General features: G+C 48.4%; 1 protein-coding gene across 2 annotated transcripts in view; it reads right to left on the bottom strand.

Annotated features, from left to right (window-relative positions):
• Positions 1-10681, bottom strand: part of lypd6 (LY6/PLAUR domain containing 6) — a 314028-nt gene extending 303347 nt beyond the window's left edge. The window contains exon 1 of one of the 2 annotated variants that reach the window (XM_038789990.1): positions 10563-10681. The gene's annotated coding sequence lies outside the window, so the exon portion shown is untranslated. The remainder of the gene's footprint in view (positions 1-10562) is intronic. The other variant, XM_038789992.1, reaches the window with a different exon arrangement.
• Positions 10682-25501: the final 14820 nt, after the last annotated feature.

Raw genomic sequence — 25501 nt, 5'->3', positions numbered from 1 at the left:
ACTTTTAAAATGAGGCTAAAGTGTGACTTTGGTTTGCAGTCAAAAGTAGCTACCCAATTTGCGCTACCATACCTTTTACATTCCATCCATTGAGAGGGAGGTGCGATATCTGCAAAGACCCATCAATGACAATGACCATGGGAACATAAGTGAACCACATATCCTGCCCCCATTAGCAAGGCATCAAGGCAATCACTGTTATTCAACAGGTGGAGATGAACCCATTATCCTAACTGATGGACAATGGGGCCCTGGCTGAGCGAGGGTGTTTCCTGACATAGTACATAGAACATACAGTGCAGAAGGAGGCCTTTTGGCCCATCGAGTCTGCACCGACACACTAAAGCCCTTAATTCCACCCTATCCCCTGTAACCCAATAACCCCTCCTATCCCTTTTGGTCACTAAGGGCAATTTAGAATGGCCAATCCATCTAACCTGCACGTCTTTGGACTGTGGGAGGAAACTGGAGCACCCGGAGTAAACCCACGCAGACACAGGGAGTAAACCCACGCAGACACAGGGAGACAGTGACCCAGCCGGCAATCAAACCGGGGACCCTGGCGCTGTGAAGCCACAGTGCTATCCACTTGTGCTACCGTGCTGCCTCATGAACTGACTAAGTTACAAAGGAGGGGACACTAGTAACAACCAAGTTTGGGTGACAGCCATTTGAAAGGACCACCCTTTGTGTGTGTTAAATTTCTCCATTCTTTGCAGAATGAGGTCAGGCAGACGAGATGCTGATGAGGAGAAGACCCAAGTGATGTTCCTCCTTCCTGCCTCCCTCTCTTCAAGCCACCTTGAAAGCTTTTGAACTTGGTTGGCTGACCGTGGTAACGCAGCAATGACCCTGCTGTAGACAAGAGACTTCTTGAAGGAAACCAAGCGCCCTGTCTCCAGAAGGACAGCCATATCAGCCAGCCATGTCTTTAAACCAGATCCATGTGGAAAGACCATGTGGAAAAAGAGACGACCCATTTGACCCCTCTTCACCTGATCCTAACAATGCACATGAGGAGAGATGCCTTGGGCGGGATTCTCCGACTCCATGCCGGGTCGGAGAATCCCCGGGGAGGCATGAATCCCGCCCCACCACTCCGACGTCGTCTGCCGTATTCTCCGGCGCCGGCTTTTGGGCGGGGCCCCCCCGGCAATTCTCCAAGCCCCGATGGGCCGAACGACATTTGGTTTCTGGCCAATCCCGTCGGCGTGGATTGGACATGGTCCAAAATGGCGGGTCCTGGCTGGTAGGCCAGCTGGTGCGGTCCTCAGTGAGGTGCGGGGGATCCGGCTCCTCCTGGCCCGCGAACGGGGCCCACCGATCTGCGGGTGGGCCTGTGCTGTGGGAGCACTCCTTCCTTCCATGCTGACCCCTGTAGGGCTCCGCCATGGCCGGCGTGGAGAATACACCCCCCTGCGCATGCACTCGAATATGCCGGCCGGTCTGCCCATAGGCGGAACCACGCCGGCGGTTCTGCGCATGCGCTAACTCGCGCCGGCCCTTCTGCGCTGGCTGGCATGGCGTCAACCCCTCCAGCGCCGGCCTAGGCCCCGGAAGTGCAAAGGATTTCCAGAGAGGTTCGTGCCGCATTTTATGCCAGCGTGGGCCACCGCGGGGATCCGGGAGAATCCCGCCCATGGTTTTCCTGTGGTGAAGGTTGGTATCAGAACTACCCTTCAAACGGAAATTAGGTAATGTAAGGAGACTGGCCCCAAGCACTTAGCAGCAGTGTCACAAGATGTTTGGTGTCCTCACATGGGTGGCCACGTTAGTGAACACACCGTCACATAATACTGTTTGTTCAACAGATGACCACCAATGGTGTAAAAATTAAACCTATAAAGACTTAATTACCTGCAAAGACTCGCATTCAAAGTATCATCTTGCATCATTGGCTTTGTCTATTTATGTGTTTGTGTAACCTACCTCTTTACTCACCTAGTGAAGGAGCTACGCTCCGAAAGCTAATGATTCCAAACAAACCTTTTGGACTTTAACCTGGTGTTGTAAGGCTTCTTACTGTAGAAATTAAAATCAGGGATGAGCAAGTGCCCAGAATTAGATGAGTGCAGTTATGTTAATGGGTTGTGGGGTTGGAGGAGAGTGCAGAGAGGGAGGAAGGGGCGAGGGCACAGAAGAATTTGAATTAAGACATTGCTTGACATTGAATGTAGGTCAGTGAGCACAGGAGTAATAGGTGTGGTTTAAAATATGGGAAAGACTCCCTGTGCTTGCGTGGGCCTCACCCCCACAACCCAAAAAGATGTGCAGGGCCGGTGGATTGGCCACGCTAAATTGCCCCTTCATTGGAAAAGAAATTGGGTATTCCAAATTTATTAAAAAAGATATGGGAAGAGTTTTTTTGAATGACCTTAAGTTTTCAGAAAGTAGAATGTGAGGAACCAGCCAACTTGTGATAGGCATGTTTAAAAGCTATCAATGGCATTATTGAAGGTTCCAGAAGATGAGTGGAGACAGGAGCAAACCTCTGTGATGTTGTAGAGATAGAAATGGGTAGTCTTGGTGATGGCATGAAGGTGTGGTCAACTTGAGGTAAAACATGACACCAATGTTGCAAACTGGCTGATTTAATCTCAAAAAATTGTCAGGGAGAGTAATGGAGCCACTAGCAAGGGGATGGACGTTAGAGTGGGGACCAAAAACAATGGCTTCAGCCTTCCCAGTATTTAACTGAAGGAAATTTCTGATCATTCCGTACTGGATGTTGGTTAAGCAGCCTGATAATTTAGCAACGGTGAAGAAATCGAGAGAGGTGGTGGTGAGGTGGACCTGGGTGTTATCAGTGTGCCTGTGAAAGCTAATGTTGTACCTTCAGAGATGACAAATAGGAGCGAACCAAAGATAGATGCTTCGAGAGCACCAATGGTAATGATGCTGAAGTGAAAAGAGAAGCCATTGTAAATGATACATTGGCTACAATTAGATGGATAGAATGGAACCAAATGAGTGCAGTCCCCACAGATGCATGGCCGTGGACGGATGTTGGAGGACAATGGTGTGGTCAACCATGCAAAAGGCTTCATGCAGATCAAGAAGAATGAAGAGGGTGAGTTTAACTTTGTCACAGTCACACACTAGGCTACTTTTGACTTTGATGAAAGCTGTTTCATTTTGGAAAAAAAGGATAGAAAATAAAATAGACAGACTGAGAAAGAACGGAAAGATTGCACATATATATAAAATCTGAAAATGGTCTTGGTTGCTGGGGGACAATCATCATAACTTCGAATTGTTGTTGCAGGAACTCTTAGGTCAAAGAGTCGTGAATCTGTGGAAATCACTACCCCAGAGTGTTGTGGTTGAAGGGATTTGAGTAAATTAAAGGAAGAGATAGATAGAGTTGAAGCTGAGATGAGATCAGCCATGATTGTATTGAATGGCGGAGCGGGCTCGAGGGGCTGAATTGTCTACTCCTGCTCCTAGTTTGTATGTTCTTTTCCTTAACCAGCCTTCTTTAGCTGCTTCATCAATGACCTTCAGTCTATGATAAGGTCTAGGATGTGTGTGACAAGTCACTGACAATTCCTAATTCTGTCGTGTTCAACTTCATTCAAAATCACTTCATTAATGAAGCAATCCGCACCTTAACCATTTTTCCACAGAGGGAGTTCGGATGTGGGGGGAGAGGAGGCGCGATAGGAGGCTATGGTGACTAAATAACTTACTTCTAAGGTTTGGATCTTAAACAAAAGTGCAATTGTCTACATTTTTTTTTAAAGCCCAGAGATAGAAAAGAAAGATGTTCAAAATGCAAATAGGCTAGGCATTGAAATTGTTTCCTCAAAGTCTGTAAACAATAAGCAATTCATTAACCTGCTTTGGTAATCGATAAGCCCTTCACACCCAATGTGTGGGGGCCTCCCTAGTCTCGGGCGTTTGCAAGGAGTTGGCTGGTATCCGCCTTCCTCTCAGACTGTGAACACGGAAATAGAAGCAGAGATGCATTCTGATTTATGAACAAAAAGCTGCATTATCAGATTTTAGCCAGACTAAAAGATGAAGGTTACTGATTACAGTCATTTTGGAAACCTGAGCACCCGGAGGAAACCCACGCAGACACGGGGAGAAAGTGCAAACTCCACACAGTCACCCAAGGCCAGAACTGAACCCGGGTCCCTGGCACCGTGAGGCAGCAGTGCTAACCACTATGCCGGCCAAAGCTCCTTATCGAACCTCATTTTACCAGGTATTCTCTTCCAAAATACTGGAGAGACACGCCGTCAAAAGGCATGAATATCCAGTTCTGATCACAAGGGGCTACAATTGTTGTTGACTTGGATTATGCAGTTCCGTAGTTATACACTGGGCAGTGTAGGCATATCCTACACATGAGAATCTCAGACAGGAATAACAAGCACAGATGTATTCAAGAAAATATTTAAGGGAATAAAATTTGTAACATCGGATAACGGCAGGCACCGGATAACATTCAGGCTTGTGCTGACAGTTGGTGGGTGATACGCGTGCTACTTAAACACTCGGTAATGTCTAGCTGCAACAACAAAAATCTGGACCACCTCCCACAACTCACAATGACACCACCATTGCTGAGCCCTCTACCACCCTGGGGGTGGGGGGGTTCACCATTGACCAAAAGCTTACCTGGACCCAGCAAGGTCGTGAGAGCAGGGCAGAGCCTGGCTATTTGGCAATGAATTAGTAGCTCCCCTCCTGGACCCTCAGAGCCTTTCTGTCATCTACAACTCTCAGGTCCAAGAGCGATGGAATATGCACCACTTGGCTGAATGACTAGAGTAGCAACAATCAGCAAGAAACCCAACACCATTCAGACAAAACAGTTCAGCTTACTGGCATCCTGCCGTTGGATTCAGTATCTGACCCCCATCACCACGAGTGCTGTGTGTACAATCTGCAGGATGCACTGCAGCAACCGGCCAGAATTACTGTGAGAGCACCTCCCATTCCCACAGTCTCTACCATCAAAAAAGCCAAAAGCAACAACATCATAGGAACACCATCATCACAAATCACACAGTATCCTCACTTACATTACAATGTTGCTCCTTCATTATGACTGAATGAAAATTCTGAAATTTCCCACCTCATACCATCGTCCAAAATAGTTTGAAAAGGCCCTTCATCACCTTCTCTGGGCACAAAAAGTAAATATGGTCTGGAAGCTTTAGCTACACCCCATGAACAAATTTAAATTAAAAATGTCAAGGATCATAACAACACAGAAACAGGAATAGGCCATTGAAGCCTACAATCCTGTTCTGTCATTCAATTAGATTACAGCTGATCTACCACCAAACTCCACATTTGCAAAGCTGCCGTATCCTTCAATATCGTTGGGAACAAAATTCTACCTACCTGAGTTTTAAAACTAACAATTTTTGTTTGCAGAAAGTTCCAAATATTTACAAGAACTTGCATTTATATCACAGCTTCAATGTAATAAAACAACCAAAGGTGGCTCATAGAGGAATTATAAAACAAAACATGACACCAAGTCACATGAGGAGATATTAAGATACTAGCAGATATTTGGTCAAGGTGGTAGACTTTAAGGAATACCTTGTAGGAGGAAAGTGAGGTAGAGAGGATTAGGGAGAGCATTCTTGAGCTTAGGGCCTTGGAAGCTGAAGACAGGGTCACCAAAGATGGAGCCAGTAAAAGCGGGGAAACTCAAGAGGCCAGAATTAAAAGAGTGCAGATATATTTATAGGTTGTGGGGCAGAAGCAGATTACACACACAAGGATGAACATTTTCAAATTGAGGCATTGTTTAACCGGGAGCTAGAGTAGGTGTAGGTAAATAAGCACAGGTGTGATGGGTGAACAGCATTTGGTGTGAATTAAGACACAGGCAGCAGAATTCTGTATAGTCAGAGGATAGAATGCAGGGGACTAGCCATATCTTTGGCCTGAGGTTTCTTACCTCCTAGGTCGCCCCAATCATTCACACCTTCCCCTCACTTTCAGCGCGCCCCCCCCCCCCCCCAAGGTTTTCACCCCCCCCCACAATCTCAGGGAGGTTCACGGGGAAAACCCCCTCAGCCCCACTCCACCTGGTAAGGGCCTGATACCATCAGTGCCAACCTGGCACCTGGGCATCTTGGCACTGCCACCCTGGAAGTTCCCCAGCCAGCCTGACAATGTTCCCTGGCATCCTGATAGTGGTGCTCAGGTGACAGAGAGGATGCCAGTGTGTCAACCTGCCCTGTCCCCATCCATCCGGAGCTCTCTAATGGCCTGGTAGAACCCTCCCCCTCCTCCGGTGCCATTTTGACTGTTCCATATTTGTGGAAACCAGTACATAATGGTGCTCTGGTGAGGTCTCCCTAGTACGGCCGTTAGGTCCCGCGCACTGGGAGAATCCCGTTAACCCGTATTTAAATGAACCTATTGGCTCATTTAAATATGCTGATCTGGATCATGCCCAGTGAGGGCGAGATCCAGATCGTGACATCTCGCAGGACTCCGTTAAATCTGGCAAGACTTTTCAAGAGTCGTGAATCTTGCGCGAGATCTTTCGCGAGATTCAACAGCCTTGTCCTGACACCAAGTTATCTCTGGACTCGACTATTCTAAAGCACTCCTGGCTAGTCCAGCGGCATCAGAGAGAACCCCAAACACTTCATCTACCCAAGTCCTAAATCTCCCCCAGTTACCTTCTATTTTTGGTACAGCTTGGTTTCTCGCTGGGTTGTGGGAAAGCACCACCTGCCACACAGGTGGCAGAGTCTGCAACTTGATCATTGGACTTACCAGCTTTCTCAGAACCAGTTGCACCTGGGTAGAAGCAAGTCATCCCAATGGACTGCCTAAGAAGAAGACATCTTGGTACAGGTATGTTGGACCTAGCTTGGCTTTGGACTCTTTCAAATTGGAAGCCATAGCTATATAGGTGTATCTCAATGGCAAGTTTAGGTCCCTGCCACATAGTGAATGCTTGGCTAAAGCCTGCAGATTGCCACTCTATGGTACACCGCCCTGGAGCAACAATAGGTTGCAACAGCCCACTCTGTTTTTTTGAGGTCATGAATAATCCATAACAGCCAGAGGAAAAAATAAACATCCAATCTATTGCAGAATAAATTCATCACATCGACGTGAATCGCATCAAATTAATCAGTCATGACTGCTGTACTCATCAGTTATGCAGACAGACACCACTCGGGAGATGGTAATTTATGGAAAATAATCCACCAACACTTCATCTCTCCATTTAATGGTTCTGTATGGGACTAATAACTTTCTATTCGTATACTCATTAATTGAATGCAGTGATCTACCTGTGCATTGGTGCACGGAAATGACCATTTCAAACTTTTTTCTAACATTCTCTTTCTCTGGAAGGTTACCTTAAAGGTCGAGACCCTTTGTCATTCAATGGAATTGAACATTTATTTTTCCAAAATGACCAGATTTAAAAATGGTTTGTCTGCTAATAGAAATACTGCTTGCTCGAAGATCTATTCTGGCTTAAATTATATCAAAATACCTATTTTTAAACTGTCAGGAAGGAACTATTTTTGTCCCAACAGGATGACAGACTAATTTAGCATTTTTAATATGCATTTGCTCTGTTAATGATATTGCTCACATCCCCATGTGAAACTAAGCCATGCAGAAATTAGAAGATTTAGGGATTTAGGAATTTGCTGTGATGCCCCCACAGAAGAATAGTTTGCCAACCCTGAGGGGAGAATTTTACATGTCCACACTTGCTCAACATTCAGAAAATCCTGAGCTATGTTGTTAAAATTTCCGATTTGTACGACCAGATAACAAGGGTTTACTCTGAAACGCCCTCAGAAATGGGCTAGCGAGCCACTCAGTTGCATCAAACTGCTACAAGGTCAAGAAGGAATGAAACTTGGAGGTACCATCTGGCATTGATGTAGGCACCAGAATCTACAATGGCATACCCAGCCCTGTTGAACCTGCAAAGTGCTCCTTACTAATATCTGAGAGCTTGTGCCAAAATTGGGAGTGCGGTCCACAGACTAATCAAGCAACAGGGTGACATAGTCATACTCACAGAATCATATCTTATGGACAATGTCACAGACACCATCACCATCCCAAGGCATATCCTGTCCCATCATCAGGACGGACCCAGCAGAGATGGTATTACACTGGTATACAGTAAAGGAGTGTTGCCCTGGAGGTTCTCAACATTGACTCCGGAAGGTATTATGGTATCAAGTCAAATATGAGCAAGGAAACCTCCTGCTAATTACCACCTACTGATGAATCAGTACTCAGCCATGTTGATTACCAATTGGAAGGAGCACTGAAGGTAGCAAAGGGCACAGAATGTATTGTGGATGGGGCACTTCAATGACTATCACCAAGCGTGGCTCATTGGCATCTCTACTGACCAAGCTGGCCAACTCCAACAACACACAAGAAGCTTGACACCATCCAGGAACAAGCAGCCCGTTTTATTGCTACCCATTCCATAAACGTTCAATCCTCCACCACCGACAAATAGTGGTAACCGTGTGTATCATCTACAAGATGCACTGCTAGAACTCATCAAGGGTCCTTCGGCAGCACCTTCCAAACACAAGACCGTTGCTATTTAGAAGGACAAGATGAGTAGATACCTGGGAACACCACCACCTGGAAGTTCCCCTCCAAGTCACTCAATATCCTTACTTAGAAATATATCACCATTCCTTCACTGTCATTGGGTCAAAACCTTGGAAATCCTTCCCAACTGCAGCGGTTCAAAAAGGCATGTCACCACCAGCTTCTCATGGGCAAATAGGGATGGACAATAAATACTGGTCTGGTCATTGTCATTCTACAGATAAACTACTTTTCAACTACTGTTGTGTATTCATATTCAAGGTCACTTTACAAGTTTGATCACGTGGCATATTGGTGGTATCGTCAGCAATTTATTTTTGATGGGGGGTTAACTGACTATTCGAGCAGCCTGTGGGTAAACACCTTTCCAATAAAGCTCTTGCTTGTTTGTACCTACGTGGTCTGCAAGCCAATCTTTTACAAATACCACAGTGCCTACAGATATGGGGGTTTAGCTCACTCAGCTAAATCGCTGGCTTTTAAAGCAGGCCAGCAGCACGGTTCGATTCCCGTACCAGCCTCCCGGGACAGGCGCCGGAATGTGGTGACTAGGGGCTTTTCACAGTAACTTCATTGAAGCCTACTCGTGACAATAAGCGTTTTTCATTTCAGTTTCATTTTTCATGTAAGTGTACACACTGATCACAGTGAAGGTATCTCATAAGAAGTGCAAGCTGACACACCATACGCATGTTCCAATGGTTAGGATTGAACTTTTAATCATCTTTCTCTCTCCACAGATGCTACCAGACCTGCTGAGCATTGCCAGATTTTCTATTTTCATTTCTGATCTCGAGCACCGCAGTATTTTGTTTTTATTTTATTCAGCTCCCATGGGACTATTTGATGAGTTCTCCGCCTGCCTCTTGCCAACATTGTTCCATCCAGCCAAACAATAGAGAATAAATTAAATAAATAAGCATTTATCTCAATTCTAACTGCTGGATGTTAAAACGCCCGATGCTTTAGCTTACACAATCCCAGCGCCAGGGTCCCAGGTTCGATTCCCGCTTGGGTCACTGTCTGTGCGGTGTCTGCATGTTCTCCCTGTGTCTGTGTGGGCTTCCTCCGGGTGCTCCGGTTTCCTCCCACAAGTTCCGAAAGACGTGCTCGATAGGTGAATTGGACATTCTGAATTCTCCCTCTGTGTATCCGAACGGGCACCGGAATATGGCAACTAGGGGATTTTCAGAGTAACTTCATTGCAGTGTTAATGTAAGCCTACTTGTGACAATAATAAAGATTATTATTATAATTATTATTTATGCTCCCAGCACGTTTCAATGGGAGGCGATCAGGTGCTACATAAATGCAAGTCCTGCGATCAGCCTGAGAGCTGAACTGTGCTCACAAACTTCATACAAAGTGGGAATATCGGTGCATTTCCAATACCCAACTCAATTAACAAGTATTTGGTGCATTGCTTGTACAAGATTTACACAATGTTACCGACCCACCTCAAATCCCTTACATCTACACGTTTACACAATAGACTGTGAGAGGTAGAAGTTTCTGCAGAGGAGCTCTGTCCAGAGAGAGAGAGATGAGCTTTTCTTACAAACAAAAAAAGTCCTGGTAATGGTGGGCAGTGGCCCGGGGGAAAAGCTGTCAAACCGGCTGGTGGCTGATCCCAATGAGTCCCCCAGGCTGATCCCACCCCCGGCTGATGCCCACCCTCAGCCGCTGTGGGTCGATCAGAACTCCGTCCAAAATCCCTGCATCCCATCCCTGTTTCATCACAATCCTTCTGAAGACTCACCTTTCAAAAACTGCCCAGGTTTACATTCCAGCTGCTGCTTTCCGTAAGAATCCGGAATTGAATTTCACTCAATTACAAATCACATCGAGAAAACTAAAGGCGGAGATCAAGGACAGTTCAGCACTAGACCGTGGGATGGCATATGCAAGCAGAGAAAGTGGGCTGCAATTTACACGGAACTTTAATTTAGAAAAGAGAAGGTTTATTTTTTTACCTGTCCAGTGGGTAGTACGCGTCAATGGTAAACTTTAGACGATGTTATCCAAAACAGTGGTTGAAAAGGCAGGTTGAAAACTGAATGGGCTCCCTGTTCTACACCGGGCTCCAAACAGATCAGGTATCTCTCTCCACCCCTTTGGGGAGGGATTAACAAGCATTACATCAGCTAAAATGTGACAATTCAGAGCAAAGTATGACAGATGAATATCATTGTCAGCTTTCAGCCTCCTATGGGAACTTGGGAAATAAGATCAATTTCGATCTGTATGCTAGATTGAAGGGGCTGTTTAGCACAGGGCTAAATCGCTGGCTTTGAAAGCAGACCAAGGCAGGCCAGCAGCACGGTTCGATTCCCGAAACGGGCGCCGGAATGTGGTGACTAGGGGCTTTTCACAGTAACTTCATTTGAAGCCTACTTGTGACAATAAGCGATTTTCATTTTCATTTCATTTTTCAGATTGCCTCACCCATTGCACTGAACAGTTCTGTGTTAGACCAGGTCTATAGGTCAGGGACCTCTTAATCAGGAAGTCCAACAGCACTCTAGGACTGAGGTCTGTTATAATAATAATCTTTATTAGTGTCACAAGTAGGCTTACAGTAACACTGCAATTAAGTTACTGTGAAAACCGCTAGTCGCCACATTCCGGCGCCTGTTCGGGTACACAGTGGGAGAATTCAGAATGTCCAATTTACCTAACAGCACATCTTTCGGGACTTGTGGGAGGAAACCGGAGCACCCGGAGGAAATCCACGCAGGCACGGGGAGAATGTGCAGACTCCGCACAGACAGTGACCCAAGCCGGGAATCGAACTGGGACCCTGATGCTGTGAAGCAACACTGCTAACCACTGTGCTGCCTTTTTGAGCTAGGTTAGTTAGTTAGGTTCAGTGGCTAGAGCGTGGTTAAAAAAATGCCACCAGCAGCATGGGTTCAATCCCTGTACTGGCTATGATAGTTTATGGAAGCCTGCCTCGAGCTTCGTCTCCCTCCTCGATGAGGAGTGATGCCCCTCAAGCTATGTAACCAATTATCTATTGGAAAGAGGGACATGATCCTTTGTAGACAATGGTTAATTAACTAGGCTCACAGTGTGGTGCAGAGGAAATGCTGTACCGTCAGAGGTGCTGCTCGAGGTAAGGGTGTGTCAGCATTGAAAAAGAATCCCATACTACTGTCCAATATTTTATCGCTTAACCTAATTGTTGAATCCTGAGGAACTCTCAGGATAGTGGCCCAACCATCTTCAACCGCTTTATCAATGACCTTCCCTGCATCACATGGTCAGAAATGGGGATGTTCACTGATCATTGCACAACGTTCAGCACCATTCGTGACTCCTCAGCTACCGAAGCAGTCCATGTCCATTTGCAACAAAGCCTAGACAATATTCAGACTCAGATTGATAAGTTGCAAGTAACATTTGAGCCACACAAGTGCCAGGCAATGACCATCTCCAACAAGAGAGAATCTAACCATCTCCCTTTGACATTCAACGCCTTTACCATCACTGAATTCCCCATTCTCAACATCCTTGGGGGTTACAATTGACCAGAAACTCTAGAATCAAAGAATTTACAATGCAGAAGGAGGCATTCGGCCCATCGAGTGTACATCGGCCCTTGGAAAGAGCACCCTACTTCAGCCCACATCGCCACCTTATCCCCGTAACCCAGTAACCTCACCTAACCTTTTTTGGACACTAAGGGCATTTGAGCATGGCCAATCCACCTCACCTGCACATCTTTGAACGGTGGGAGGAAACCGGAGCACCCAGAGGAAATCCACGCAGACAGGGGGAGAACGCACAGCCTCCACACAGACAGTGACCCAAGCCAGGAATCGGACCTGGGACCCTGGAGCTGTGAAGCAACTGTGCTAGCCACTGTGCTACCATGCTGTCCTGGGATACTGTGCTGAACTGAAATAGCCATATAAATACTGTGGCTACAAGAGTGGGCCAGATGCTGGGAAATTCTATGGTGAGTAACTCACCTCCTGACTCACCAAAGCCTGTCCACTGTCTACAAGGCACAAGTCAGGATTGTGGTGGTATATCCTCCACTTGCCTGAAAGAGTGCAGCTCCAACACCACGAAAGAAGCTTAATATCATACAGGAAGGTGTAGCCACCTAAAATGGACGCTGAGCTACAAAATAAGCCAAGCGCTAAGACTGCAGGGAAACAGGCAGTTTAGCCAGAACGGCAGTCTGCAAAGAGAGCATTTTGCATTCTGCAAGTAGCAGAAACCAGTTTGGGCTCAGGTGAGAAGACCTTAGCTAGGTGCAAATGGCAAAACGCTTTGCATGCTAATGAGGCAATCAGACCTGAACACCCACACAATAGAAACATTTGACTCTGAATGGACACATTTGAATCAAGGCCCAGACATCGAGGCACCAGAAACCTCCAAACAAAAGGGCATAAGAAATGCCCCCCCATCACGGAGACCCCCTCGCATTGGGGAATTAAAACAGTATCGATGAGGAATTGACCCAATAGATAACCAAAGGTTAAAGCCCGCCCAAGAAGAGGGAAGGACATTGGGATCCCTATAAAGGACGGGACCCTCGTGTTGTCCGGTCTGTTTTGTGCTCCGGCTTAACTTCGATCAAGGTCTGTTATTCCGTGCTCCGGCCCTGACCAAGAACTTGAAGATCCACTCTGACTCCAGCCGTCAAGCACCAGCCGCCGAACCGTAAGTGCCAGTACGACGCTCGCTACGCGAACTAAGCCCGCTAGAACCCCCAGTGACCAGAACGCTTGCTGAAGGTTGCAGCCCAAGACCAGGACGAAGGCCTCGCTCCCTGACCTTGCCTGTTCCTGTTAGATAAGTATTCTGATTACTTTAGTTTAGTCATAGCTTAGTCTCTTAGTGTGTGCATGAATATTTATTATTACTGTATAATAAATATTATCGTTTGGACCTTACTAATCGGTGTATCGTCTTTATTACTTTGAACTTGACCTTGGAATACTCGTGACGGTGTCTATACGGCACCTGGCGACTCCTAAGCTGAATAAATACATAGAACAGAGCCTAGTGGTGTTAAGCACTTGGAAGTTAATACACCCCAATAAACGCGTTTTGCACCCAACGTAAAACGTGCAACAAAGGGCGGCACGGTGGCACAGTGGTTAGCATTGCTGCCTACGGCGCTGAGGACCCGGGTTCGAATCCCGGCCCTGGGTCACTGTCTGTGAGGAGTTTGCACATTCTCCCCGTGTCTGCGTGGGTTTCACCCCCACAACCCAAAGATGTGCAGGTTAGGAGGATTGGCCACATTAAATTGCCCCTTAATTGGAAAAAATGAATTGGATGTTCTAAATTTATACAAAAAAAAAAAAAAAAATATCATACAGGACAAAGTAGTCTGCTTGATTGCCACACCAGCCACACTACAGTTGTACCTTCAACATTTACTCCCTCCATCCGACGCACACCGGCAGCAGTGTTGACCAGCTACAAGATGCATTGTAGCAGATCACTGAGGATCTTTCAAAAGCAACCTCCAAACGTAGGACTTCCACTAACTAGAAGGAGAAGGGCAGCAAATATATGGGAACACCATGACCTGGAAGTTCACCTCCAAGACACTCCCCATCCTGAGTTGGAAATATATCACTGTTCCATCACTGGGTAAAAATCCTGGAACACCGTCCCTAACAGCACTGTCGGTGTAAATACCCCACATGGACTGCAGCACTTCAAGAAGGCAGCTCAATCTCAAGAGCAATTAGGGAAGGGCAATAAATGCCGTACTAGCCAACGCGCCCACATCCTGTGAAAGAATGTAAAAAGTCATGCTGTTTGTAAGGCTTTACTGTGGCTTTGCTCAAATTGTCTGCTCTATTTGCTGACCAAACAACAATGTCTCCACTTCAAAAGGAATTTATTGGCTTTAAAATGCTTCAGGACAAAACAAAGACATGAAATGGAAGTTCGCTGTTTCTTAACTTTTGATGGTGCTGACTCATGCTTGTGAAATTCCAGACACCAGCTGCACTTCAGTACCTGTGCTTATTCTTCATGTGAGATGTAACCTGGCAAGTGCTATCAGCCTATTAAACTGAGGAGCAGCCATCATATTGGAGTTTCAGTCTGGCGCTGAACTTATCTCCACAGGAACATTTTCTGAAGTGAGTAGATCCATCAGAGGACCTGTTTATTTACTTACACCAGTCTGGTTGCTGTAAAATATATTTGTTCCGAGAACTTTAATTGCCAAAGCAAAATTGCATAGAACAAGTTTGCAATAAAAACAGGAATAATTAGCTGCTTCCACCGAGAGAAAGGAAGTTAACTTCCAGGCCTCTGACATTTCCTCAAGACAAATTGTGTTGTGATAGCCGAATCGTTCACTGAACCTGCTGGGAGTAAAACTACCCCCAAAACCAACATTGAATTACCTCATAGAATGAAAGGGCACAGAAGGCCATTTGGCCCATCTGAGAGACTTCCTGGTTGCAGCTGTCCAGTTAATCTCACTTCCCCATTGCTTTTTGTTTGTCTGTCTCTTCAAAGGTCTATCCAATTCTCTTTTGAATATTACTATTGAATTTGCTGCCACCACTCTTTCAAGCAGTGCATTCCAGGTGGTAGTAACTGAGTGAGAATCTTGTCCCTCTTAAAATTCTAATTCTCATGCTAAATTAGTTTCAGATAAACTTGAGTTTTCCATGCCCTCTCTTCAGCAGGGTACAAAGGAGTGTCTGGCCCATCAATACCGACATGGTCTTGAATAGGGATGTATTGTTCTTGAACTGAAGAGTGACTAGTCCTGATTTGGTACCTCTGCCTAATTGTATAATGCTAAGACCGAAGAGTTTAATGCAAAATCACAGGTCATGCAATTACGTCCTCGTCATTGAAATGAATGAGAAACAACCACTTAGTCTAACTAATTTAACTATTTACTACATAGTTTCAAATATATAAAATCTTGAAACTATTCAAAATATTGCTGCATATTTCCCTCTCTCTGAATTCTTAGCAATGTGTATATGTGTATGAATGAATTTGCTCTATCCACAATTGATGCATAGTAGAAGCAGTGTATACTATCTACAAAATGCATGTATGAATCCTTTAAAGCAAAGAATCATAACATTTGATTTAAGGGAAGGAAAATAATCTGGGTCTTCATGCTCCCCACTCTCTTGTTAAAATGGAATATTCTATTACTCTGATCTAATGTCTCAACCTAACGTTGGCAAAACACGTTTCAATATCAATTGCAATGCTTTTGAAGTTAGGTTATTCAAGAGGACATCATTGAACCTCTGGAGCAGCAGGTGTCCAGGCAAGGCAGTATGTCTGAGTGATGTTTTGAACCTTTACACCGAACTTGCCATTTGCACAAGCAGCTTTATAAAGAAAGGAATGAATATTGACAGATTCCGTCTATTTCCAATATTGAAAGATGACTGAAACAGGAATGAAAGATGTTGAGACACATATATATCTCCTTATGCAACATTTACTGTCAGGTCAGTTAACTTTTTGATTTATATCTTTGACAATCCCAATGCATCAGATCACCATATTTATTTTGTTGGGCTGTGCTATCAGGGAGAGTGGTTGATCATCTCTGTGCATGAGGTTGAAACTTAATGATACTGAAAGTCAAAATTGATAGTTCATGCATGTAAACTGCAGTGTATCATGCCATATTTTATTGGCTGAGTTTGACTATACTAGTGGAGATATCACCATTTGATTGCTCAAAGCTAAATACGCATTGTATTAGTCGGAAAGTGGCAAAAACGTGATCTGACAGGGGTTTGGATCTGACTTGGATATTTGGATTTGGATATTTAAAAAATAATTTTTATTGGAATTTTTTACAGAAAGTATAAAAACATAACAACAAGTAATAATATGCAACAAACTGCCCCATAACACCCGTAACTCCCCCCAAACCGTAACAACACATGTATCCCACCCCCCCCCCACCCCCCCCACACCCCCCCCCCCCCCGCCACCCCAACAAGAGAACTTAGCCATAAATTAAAATTAAATAAATCAAATTTAAATAAAATAAACAAACAAACAAACATAGTCATCGTCCCGCCACCCCCCCCCCCCCCCCTCCCCCACCGGGGTTGCTGCTGCTACTGTCCCAGTACTCTATCGTTGAGCCAGAAAGTCGAGGAAAGGTTGCCACCGCTTAAAGAACCCTTGCACCGAACCTCTCAGGGCGAATTTGACCTTCTCTAGCTTAATAAAACCTGCCATGTCATTGATCCAGGTCTCCACGCTTGGGGGCCTCGCATCCTTCCATTGTAGCAAAATCCTTCGCCGGGCTACCAGGGACTCTGCCTCCTGCACTCCCGGCTCTACCCCAACCCCAAAGATCGCGAGTCCCCATCCTGGCTTGACCCTGGATCCCACCACCCTTGACACCGTCCTCACCACCCCCTTCCAGAACTCCTCCAGTGCCGGGCATGCCCAGAACATATGGGCATCGTTCGCTGGACTCCCCGAGAACCTGATACACCTATCTTCACCCCCAAAGAACCTACTCATCCTCGTACCAGTCATGCGGGCCCTATGCAGCACCTTGAATTGAATGAGGCTAAGCCGTGCACACGAGGAGAAAGAATTAACCCTCTCCAGGGCATCAGCCCATGTCCCGTCTTCGATCTGTTCCCCCAGTTCCCCCTCCCACTTAGTTTTCAGCTCCTCTACTGACGCCTCTTCCACCTCCTGCATAAGCTTGTAGATATCGGATATCTTCCCCTCCCCAACCCAGACCCCCGAAAGCACCCTGTCACTCACCCACTTCAAGGGGAGAGCAGGGAATCCCTCCATCTGCCGTCAAGCAAATGCCTTTACCTGCAGATACCTAAACATGTTTCCCGGGGAGCCCAAATTTCTCCTCCAACTCCCCCAGGCTCGCAAACGTCCAGTCGATAAACAGGTCCCTCAGCTGTCTGATATCCGCTCTGTGCCAACCCTGAAATCCCCCATCCATGTTCCCCGGGACAAACCTATGGTTCCCCCTTAACGGAGCCTCCATCGAGCCCCCCACTTCTCCCCTATGTCGCCTCCACTGCCCCCAAATCTTGAGGGTAGCCTCCACCACCGGACTCGTGGCATACCTCGTGGGAGGGAGCGGCCACGGCACCATTACCAGGGCCCCCAGGCTTGTATCCCCACAGGACGCTCTCTCCATCCGTTTCCCCCTCCATCACCCACTTGCGCACCATCGACACGTTGGCCGCCCAGTAGTACCCCGAGAGATTGCGCAACGCCAACCTCCCCATCTCTACCCTGCTCCAAGAAGACCCTCTTCACCCTCGAGGTGCCATGCGCCCAAACAAATCCCATGATGCTGCTGGTTACCCTTTTAAAAAAGGCCCTAGGGATAAAGATGGGCAAACAGTGGAAGAGAAACAAGAACCTCAGGAGAACCGTCATTTTGACGGATTGCACTCTGCCCGCCAACGACAGCGGCACCATATCCCACCTTTTAAATTCCTCCTCCATCTGCTCCACTAGTCTGGTGAAGTTAAGCTTATGGAGAGTCCCCCAACCCCTGGCCACCTGCACCCCCAGGTACCTGAAACTCTTCACTGCCCTCCTGAAAGGGAGCCTCCCAATTCCCTCCTCTTGATCTCCCGGGTGCACTACAAATACCTCGCTCTTTCCTAAATTTAGCTTATAGCCCGAAAAGCCCCCAAATTCCGCTAACAGCTCCATCACCCCCGGCATTCCCCCCTCTGGGTCCGCTACATATAAAAGCAGGTCGTCCGCATACAGCGATACCCGGTGCTCCTCCCCACCCCACAACAGACCCCTCCATCTCCCTGACTCCCTCAACGCCATAGCCAGCGGTTCAATCGCCAGTGCAAAGAGCAGGGGGATAGGGGGCACCCCTGCCTGGTCCCACAATAGAGCCTAAAGTACTCCGATCTCCTTCCATTTGTGACTACACTCGCCATCGGCGCCGCGTAAAGCAGCCTCACCCATTTGATGAATCCCTCCCCAAATCCAAACCTCTCCAGCACTTCCCACAGGTACCCCCACTCAACTCTATCAAACGCTTTCTCTGCGTCCAGCGCCACCACTATCCCCGCCTCCCCCTCCACTGCCGGCATCATGATAACATTGAGCAGTCTCCGCCCATTCGTGTTGAGCTGCCGCCCCTTGACAAATCCTGTCTGATCTTCGTGAATCACCTCTGGCACACAATCCTCTATCCTGGTAGCCAGGATCTTCGCCAGCAACGTAGCGTCTACGTTAAGGAGCGAGATAGGCCTGTATGATCCACACTGCAAAGGGTCCTTATCCTGCTTTAGGATCAAAGAGATCAGTGCCCGCGACATCGTCGGGGGCAAAGCCCTCCCCCCCCATGCCTCATCGAAGGTTCGCACCAGCAGGGGACCCACCAGGTCCGCATACTTTTTGTAAAACTCCGCCGGGAACCCGTCCGGCCCCGGGGCCTTACCTGACTGCATTTGTCCGATCCCCCTGACTAGCTCCTCCAACTCTATCGGTGCCCCCAGCCCCTCTACCAGCCCCCGTTGAACCCTTGGGAAACATAGCCTGTTCATGAAGCTCTCCATCCCCTCTCTCCCCCTCGGAGGTTCCGACCGGTACAGTTCCTCGTAAAAGTCCCTAAAGACCCCGTTTACTTCTGTCCCCTTCTGCACTACATTTCCATCCCCATCCTTCACTCCACCAATTTCCCTAGCCGCATCTCGCCTACGGAGCTGATGCGCCAACATCCTGCTCGCCTTCTCTCCATACTCATATACCGCGCCCTCCTCCACTGTGTCTCCGCCTTTCTGGTGGTCAACAAGTCAAATTTGGCCTGCAAACTGCGCCGTTCTCCCAGCAACCCTTCCTCCGGTGCCTCCGCATATCTCCTGTCCACATCCAGGAGCTCTCCCACCAGTCTCTCCCTCTCCTTCCTCTCCCTCCTTTCCCTGTGGGCCCGGATGGAGATCAGCTCCCCCCGGATCACTGCTTTCAGAGCCTCCCAGGCCATCCCCACAAGTCCCTCCCCCGTATCATTAGTATCCAGATACCCTTCAATGCTTCTCCGAACCCTCTTACACACCTCCTCCTCCGCCAGCATCCCCACATCCAGGCGCCAAAGCGGGCGCTGGTCCCACGCCTCTCCCATTTCCAGATCAACCCAGTTCGGGGCATGGTCTGAAATCGCTATGGCCGAATACTCGGCATCCTGCACCCTCGGAATCAATCCCCTGCTCAGGACAAAAAAGTCTATCCGGGAATAAACCCTATGGACATGAGAGAAAAAGGAATACTCCCGCGCTCTCAGTCTCCCAAACCTCCAGGGATCCACCCCTCCCATCTGGTCCATGTATCCCCTCAGCACTTTCACCGCCGCCGGTCTCCTACCCGTCCTTGAACTGGACCGGTCCAGTGGGGGATCCAGCACTGTGTTAAAATCTCCCCCCATGATCAGGCCCCCTGCCTCCAGGTCCGGGATGCGACCCAACAAGCGCCTCATGAAGCCAGCATCATCCCAATCCGGGGCATATACGTTCACCAGCACCACCTTCTCTCCCTGCAGCCTACCCGTCACCATGATATATCTGCCATCCTTGTCTGACACCACCTCAGCTGCCTCAAATGCCACCCTCTTCCCCACCAGAATCGCCACCCCCCGGTTCTTCGCGTCCAATCCTGAGTGATAAACCTGCCCCACCCACCCATTCCTCAGATGAACCTGGTCCGCCACCTTCAGGTGGGTCTCCTGGAGCATAGCCATGTCCGCCTTCAGCCCCCTCAAATGTGTAAATACCCTGGTTCTCTTAACCGGCCCGTTCAGCCCCCTCACGTTCCAGGTAATCAGCCGGATCAGAGGGAAACCCGCCCCCCTCCCCCGCCGACTAGCCATAGCTTATCAGATGTTCGCCCCAGGCCAGCACACCCCGCCTGACCCGTTCCCCATGGCGATAACGCCTCTCCTCTCCCCCCCCCCCCCCCCCCCCCCCCCCCCCCCCCCCCCCCGCGGCCCCCACCGGCTCCTTCCTAGTCATTCCAGCAGCAACCCGGTATCCCTCCCCTCCCCCCCCAAGGCTAGGACCCCTCCTAGCCGCGACGCACCCTCCATGGTACTTCCGTAAGTCAGCTGACTTCTGCTGACCCCGGTAGCTCCCGCCAAAACCTATCCCCTCCCGGCATGGGGTCATCCCCCTCTTGCCACACCTCCTTGGCACTGCTTCAGCGCGGGAAAGAAGACCAGTAGAGGCCCCGCCCCTACCGCAAGCTCCACCCCCCCTGCCCCGCGGCACCGGAAACGAGAGGAAAGCCCGCGCTTTCACACTGCCACACCCCACCCTTCTGACAGTTCCCCAAAATCCAGTCTCACCTCAATCCCCAACCCCGTACAGAAGAGAACATATAAAACACAAACCCCCAACATTCCCCACCTAACCCACAACCATGCCCAACAAACAAACCCACCCGTAAACAGAGCAAACAGAAAACCAGCATACATAACACACATGTTGAAGTTATAAAAGTTGAAACAAAACAGCAACAGCGAAAACAGCAACGGCCATAGTGTGTCCCCAGACCCTAGTTCGAGTCCAGCTTCTCCGCCTGTACAAAGGCCCACGCCTCCTCCGGGGACTCGAAGTAATGGTGCCGGTCCTTGTATGTCACCCACAGGCGCGCAGGCTGCAGAATTCCAAACCTGACCTGCTTGGCATGAAGCCTTCATCCGGTTGGACCCGGCCCGCCGCTTAGCCACCTCCGCACTCCAGTCCTGGTCGATCCTCACTACCAAATTCTCCCATTTACTGCTCCTCTCTTTCTTGGCCCAGCGCAGCACACACTCCCGGTCATTGAACCGCACCAGCACCGCCCTCGGGGGCTCATTTGCCTTGGGCCTCCTGGCCATCACTCTGTGAGCTCCCTCAAGCTCCAGGGGCAAATGGATGGACCCCGCTCCCATCAGCGAGCTCAGCATCGTGGTCACATACGCCGGGAGATCCGACCCCTCCAGCCCCTCCGCCAGGCCCAGGGTCCTCAGATTCTTTCGCCTCGTGCGAACGTCCAGCTCCTCCAAGCGGTCCTGCCACTTTTTATGAAGTGCCTCGTGCAACTCCACTTTCCCCACGAGAACCACGGCCTCCTCCTTCCTTTCAACGGCCTGCTGCTGCAACTCCCGAATAGACACCTCCTGGGCCGCCTGGGTCCCAAGCAGCTTGTTGGTAGTTGCATTCATGGAGTCCAGCAGCTCAGCCTTCAGCTCCGCAAAACAACGCAGGAGAGAGGCCTGCTGCTCCTGCGCCCACTTCCACCAGTCCTCGGGTGTTGCACCGGCCGCCATTTTGTTTTCCTTCCTCCGTTTTTTTGGGGAGCTGCTGCAGCTTCTTTCTTCGTCCCACTCCGGGTGAGCACCATATAGTGTGGGGCAAGTTCCTCCAGGCACCTTCCCCCACCGGGATGCTTTAAAACAGCGCCGTTTGGGGCCCTCGAAACGGCCCAAAAGTCCCTAAATAGCGGGAGCTGCCGAACGTGCGGCTTAGCTCCGCATAGCCGCAACTCCTGACCAACTTACTCCACATAACAACTCTAAAATACCAAAATGTCCCAAAGTGCTTCACAGAGGATAAATAGTGATGGTAACCTGCCTTCTAAAGGTCTGGATCAGCAAACAGGAAGATGCCAAGCTGCATCACCTGATAATAAGACACCCACATCCACCATGCATCATAGAGAGTAATGATTGACTGTGACCTTACACTTGGTTGCATCTTTTAGCCAGTATGCTGCAATATTAAACTGTGTCATGGTGCTGTAGAGTGGCACAGAGGTAAATCCTTCCACGATCATCACTGCCCTCCCTTTTGTAATTATTTATTGAGCACCACCCCACAACTTTAGCATGGTCGAAGAGGATGTGTCATTACTCTGACATTTCATGGCTGCACCAACAAGGGCAATTAGGGATGGACAATAAATGCTCGCCTGGGTCAGCGAAAGCTCACATCCTGTGAAATAATTAATGAAAACAAGACCCACCTGAGTTCACTGTTGGAGTTGTGAATAAATATGCAAGTAGGTTAGACCAGAAAACTGCTTATTATTAGCACTTGGGATTTTAGTGGGCCTTAAAACAGGGCAAATAAAATTAGAACTGTTTTATATCTGAGGAGAAACATTGACCCAATGTTTGGTGATAGAAATGAGCCGATTTCCCATGGCGTTGGTGTGAATTTGAATCATTCGTTCTCTTATAAGGTCAGGTGCATACAGTTCCATATTATTGTGCTGTCAATGTAAAGCACAATTAAGGAGACAAGTCTAATTTATGTTCAGCAAGTTGAGGAGGAGATCAACTAAAGTTGAAGATTTGCTTTAATGGGAGAAACTGGCAGATTGAAAGCTTCTTGCAAACCCCGGGGTGAGCTCAGAACAAGGATAGGTTGCTCCGTTCAGTTAACAGCAGGAAATAGTCTACCTCCTGCAGCATCAAGTTTTGCCATTGTGGGAATTTTCTCCACACGTTGCAAGTTATCGTTCTCTTTTTTGAAGTGTAACACTTACATTTGTGAATTGACAGGGATAATCAACAAAATACCCAGATGTATATAAAATATATACACACAACAGATATACAAATACACACACAAACATAAAAACTTCAATCTGTGCCACTGGCGATTTAGTATGGGGGTTCACTATTCAACAAGCATGTGAGAATTATATCTTGTAAATCCAGTTGATGCACGTCTGTCCCCCTCCAATTGCAGTTTTATGTGAGTGCAGGGTGTTGGATTAGGGCATATTCATTATGTAGGAAAAGCTCCTCGTGGGATCCCTGCCTCACAGATGGGGTTGACTGCTGCAACAGAGTGAAAATCAGCAGCCCAATGCAACTCCATGCGATACCCAAGGATAGCATAACCCTCAGGTTGGCTTCGTGTCATGCAATGTTAATGTGAACAGTCCTTTCAAGAGGCAGAATTCTCCAGCCTCCCAGCCGCATTCCTCAGCAACGGGAGACAGTGCGGTACATACAAAATGATCAGAGGGTTAGATAGGGTGGACAGTGAGAGCCTTCTCCTGTGGATGGAGGTGGCTAGCACGAGGGGACATAGCCTTAAATTGAGGGGTAATAGATATAGGACAGAGGTCAGAGGTGGGTTTTTTACGCAGAGTGGTGAGGCCGTGGAATGCCCTACCTGCAACAGTAGTGAACTCGCCAACATTGAGGGCATTTAAAAGTTTATTGGATAAGCATATGGATGACAATGGCATAGTGTAGGTTAGATGGCCTTTAGTTTTTGACTTCCCATGTCGGTGTAACATCGAGGGCCGAAGGGCCTGTACTGCGCTGTATCGTTCTATGTTCTATGTTCTATGCGGTGTTCGCTGGTTGGTGGCGGGATTCTCTGCTCCCCTGTTGTCAATGGGAATTCCTATTGAAGCCGTCCCTTGATGCCGGGAAATCCACATCCGGGAGATGCACTGCCGGCGGGACCAGAGAATCCCGCTGCCAGCGGACGACCGGAGAATCCCAGCCATGCAGCCTGGAAAAGAGCACATCCTGGTGGAATTCTCCCATCCCACCCGTGGCGGGCGCAGTGAATGTAGCGGAAATCAAGGCGGCAGGAACCTGCCAGCGTAAAATCATGTTTCAATTTTCCCAATGGCAGGTTAATGGCGGATCGGTATTCCGCTGGATGGTGGCATGAATTCTATTTGCATTCATTTGTGTCTCATGGATGCTCATTAAAACAGCTGCCCACTGGCATCACGCCAGCGGGAAACTTTGTCGGTCTAAAACCAGATTGCTCATGAGTGGTGTGCACAAGGTGACCCTCAGTTCGCAAGAGACTGCGAAGTAAGGGCAACAACTTTCTGCCATAGGGCTGCGCTGCTCGTGATGTGCTGTTCACCACTCTGCCAGGGCAGACCAGTTCCTGCTGTCTATTTACATGCCAAGCTGGTCTTCATGGACAGCATCGTGCTGCTAGATCCATGGACCCTCCTGTGTCACGCACTTGGATTACTACAGCTCCTGAGGTTGGGGGGTGGGGGGGGGGGGGGGGGGGTGGTGGGGGGGTCGCCTCCCCCTGGTACCACACACCAGTGTCTATCTGGACAGTACTGTGTTGTGAGAGTCATGCAACCGCTGCAACAAACGTCTGATGTTCAACCGGGGGTGGAGTGTAAGGTTGGGCTGGGGTGGGAGGGAGTAATGGGTCTGATGAAGACAAGGGGGCAAAGTGGAAGGAGGGATGAGCAGAAGGCTGGGGGAAGGTGGAGGCTCACAATGGAAGGCTAGGAGCAAGGAGGTGGATGAACAACGGAAGGCAGAGTGGAGACCGAGGGAAGGGAAGCTGGACCCTGACAGGGCTGCATAAAAAGCTCACAAACATGGGCGTCAAAGGACATGAAAGAAGATGCACAAAGACTCCAGATGCGGTGGGTAGAGGTCCAAACTGTCATTTTTACATAGAACATAGAACAGTACAGCACAGAACAGGCCCTTCGGCCCTCGATGTTGTGCCGAGCTTTGTCCTAAACCAAGATCAAGCTATCCCACTCCCTGTCATTCTGGTGTGTTCCAGGGCAGCAGGGTAGCATGGTGGTCAGCATAAATGCTTCACAGCTCCAGGGTCCCAGGTTCGATTCCCGGCTGGGTCACTGTCTGTGTGGAGTCTGCACGTCCTCCCCCTGTGTGCGTGGGTTTCCTCCGGGTGCTCCGGTTTCCTCCCACAGTCCAAAGATGTGCGGGTTAGGTGGATTGGCCATGCTAAATTGCCCGTAGTGTCCTAATAAAAGTAAGTTTAAGGGGGGGTTGTTGGGTTACGGGTATAGGGTGGATACATGGGTTTGAGTAGGGTGATCATGGCTCGGCACAACATTGAGGGCCGAAGGGCCTGTTCTGTGCTGTACTGTTCTATGTTCTATGTGCCGATCCAATAACCGCTTGAAA

This window comes from Scyliorhinus canicula, chromosome 2, assembly GCF_902713615.1.
Source record: "Scyliorhinus canicula chromosome 2, sScyCan1.1, whole genome shotgun sequence".
Classification (NCBI taxonomy): Eukaryota; Metazoa; Chordata; class Chondrichthyes; order Carcharhiniformes; family Scyliorhinidae; genus Scyliorhinus; species Scyliorhinus canicula.
Note: the sequence above shows the minus strand (reverse complement) of the source record. Positions and strands in the feature narration are given on the sequence as shown.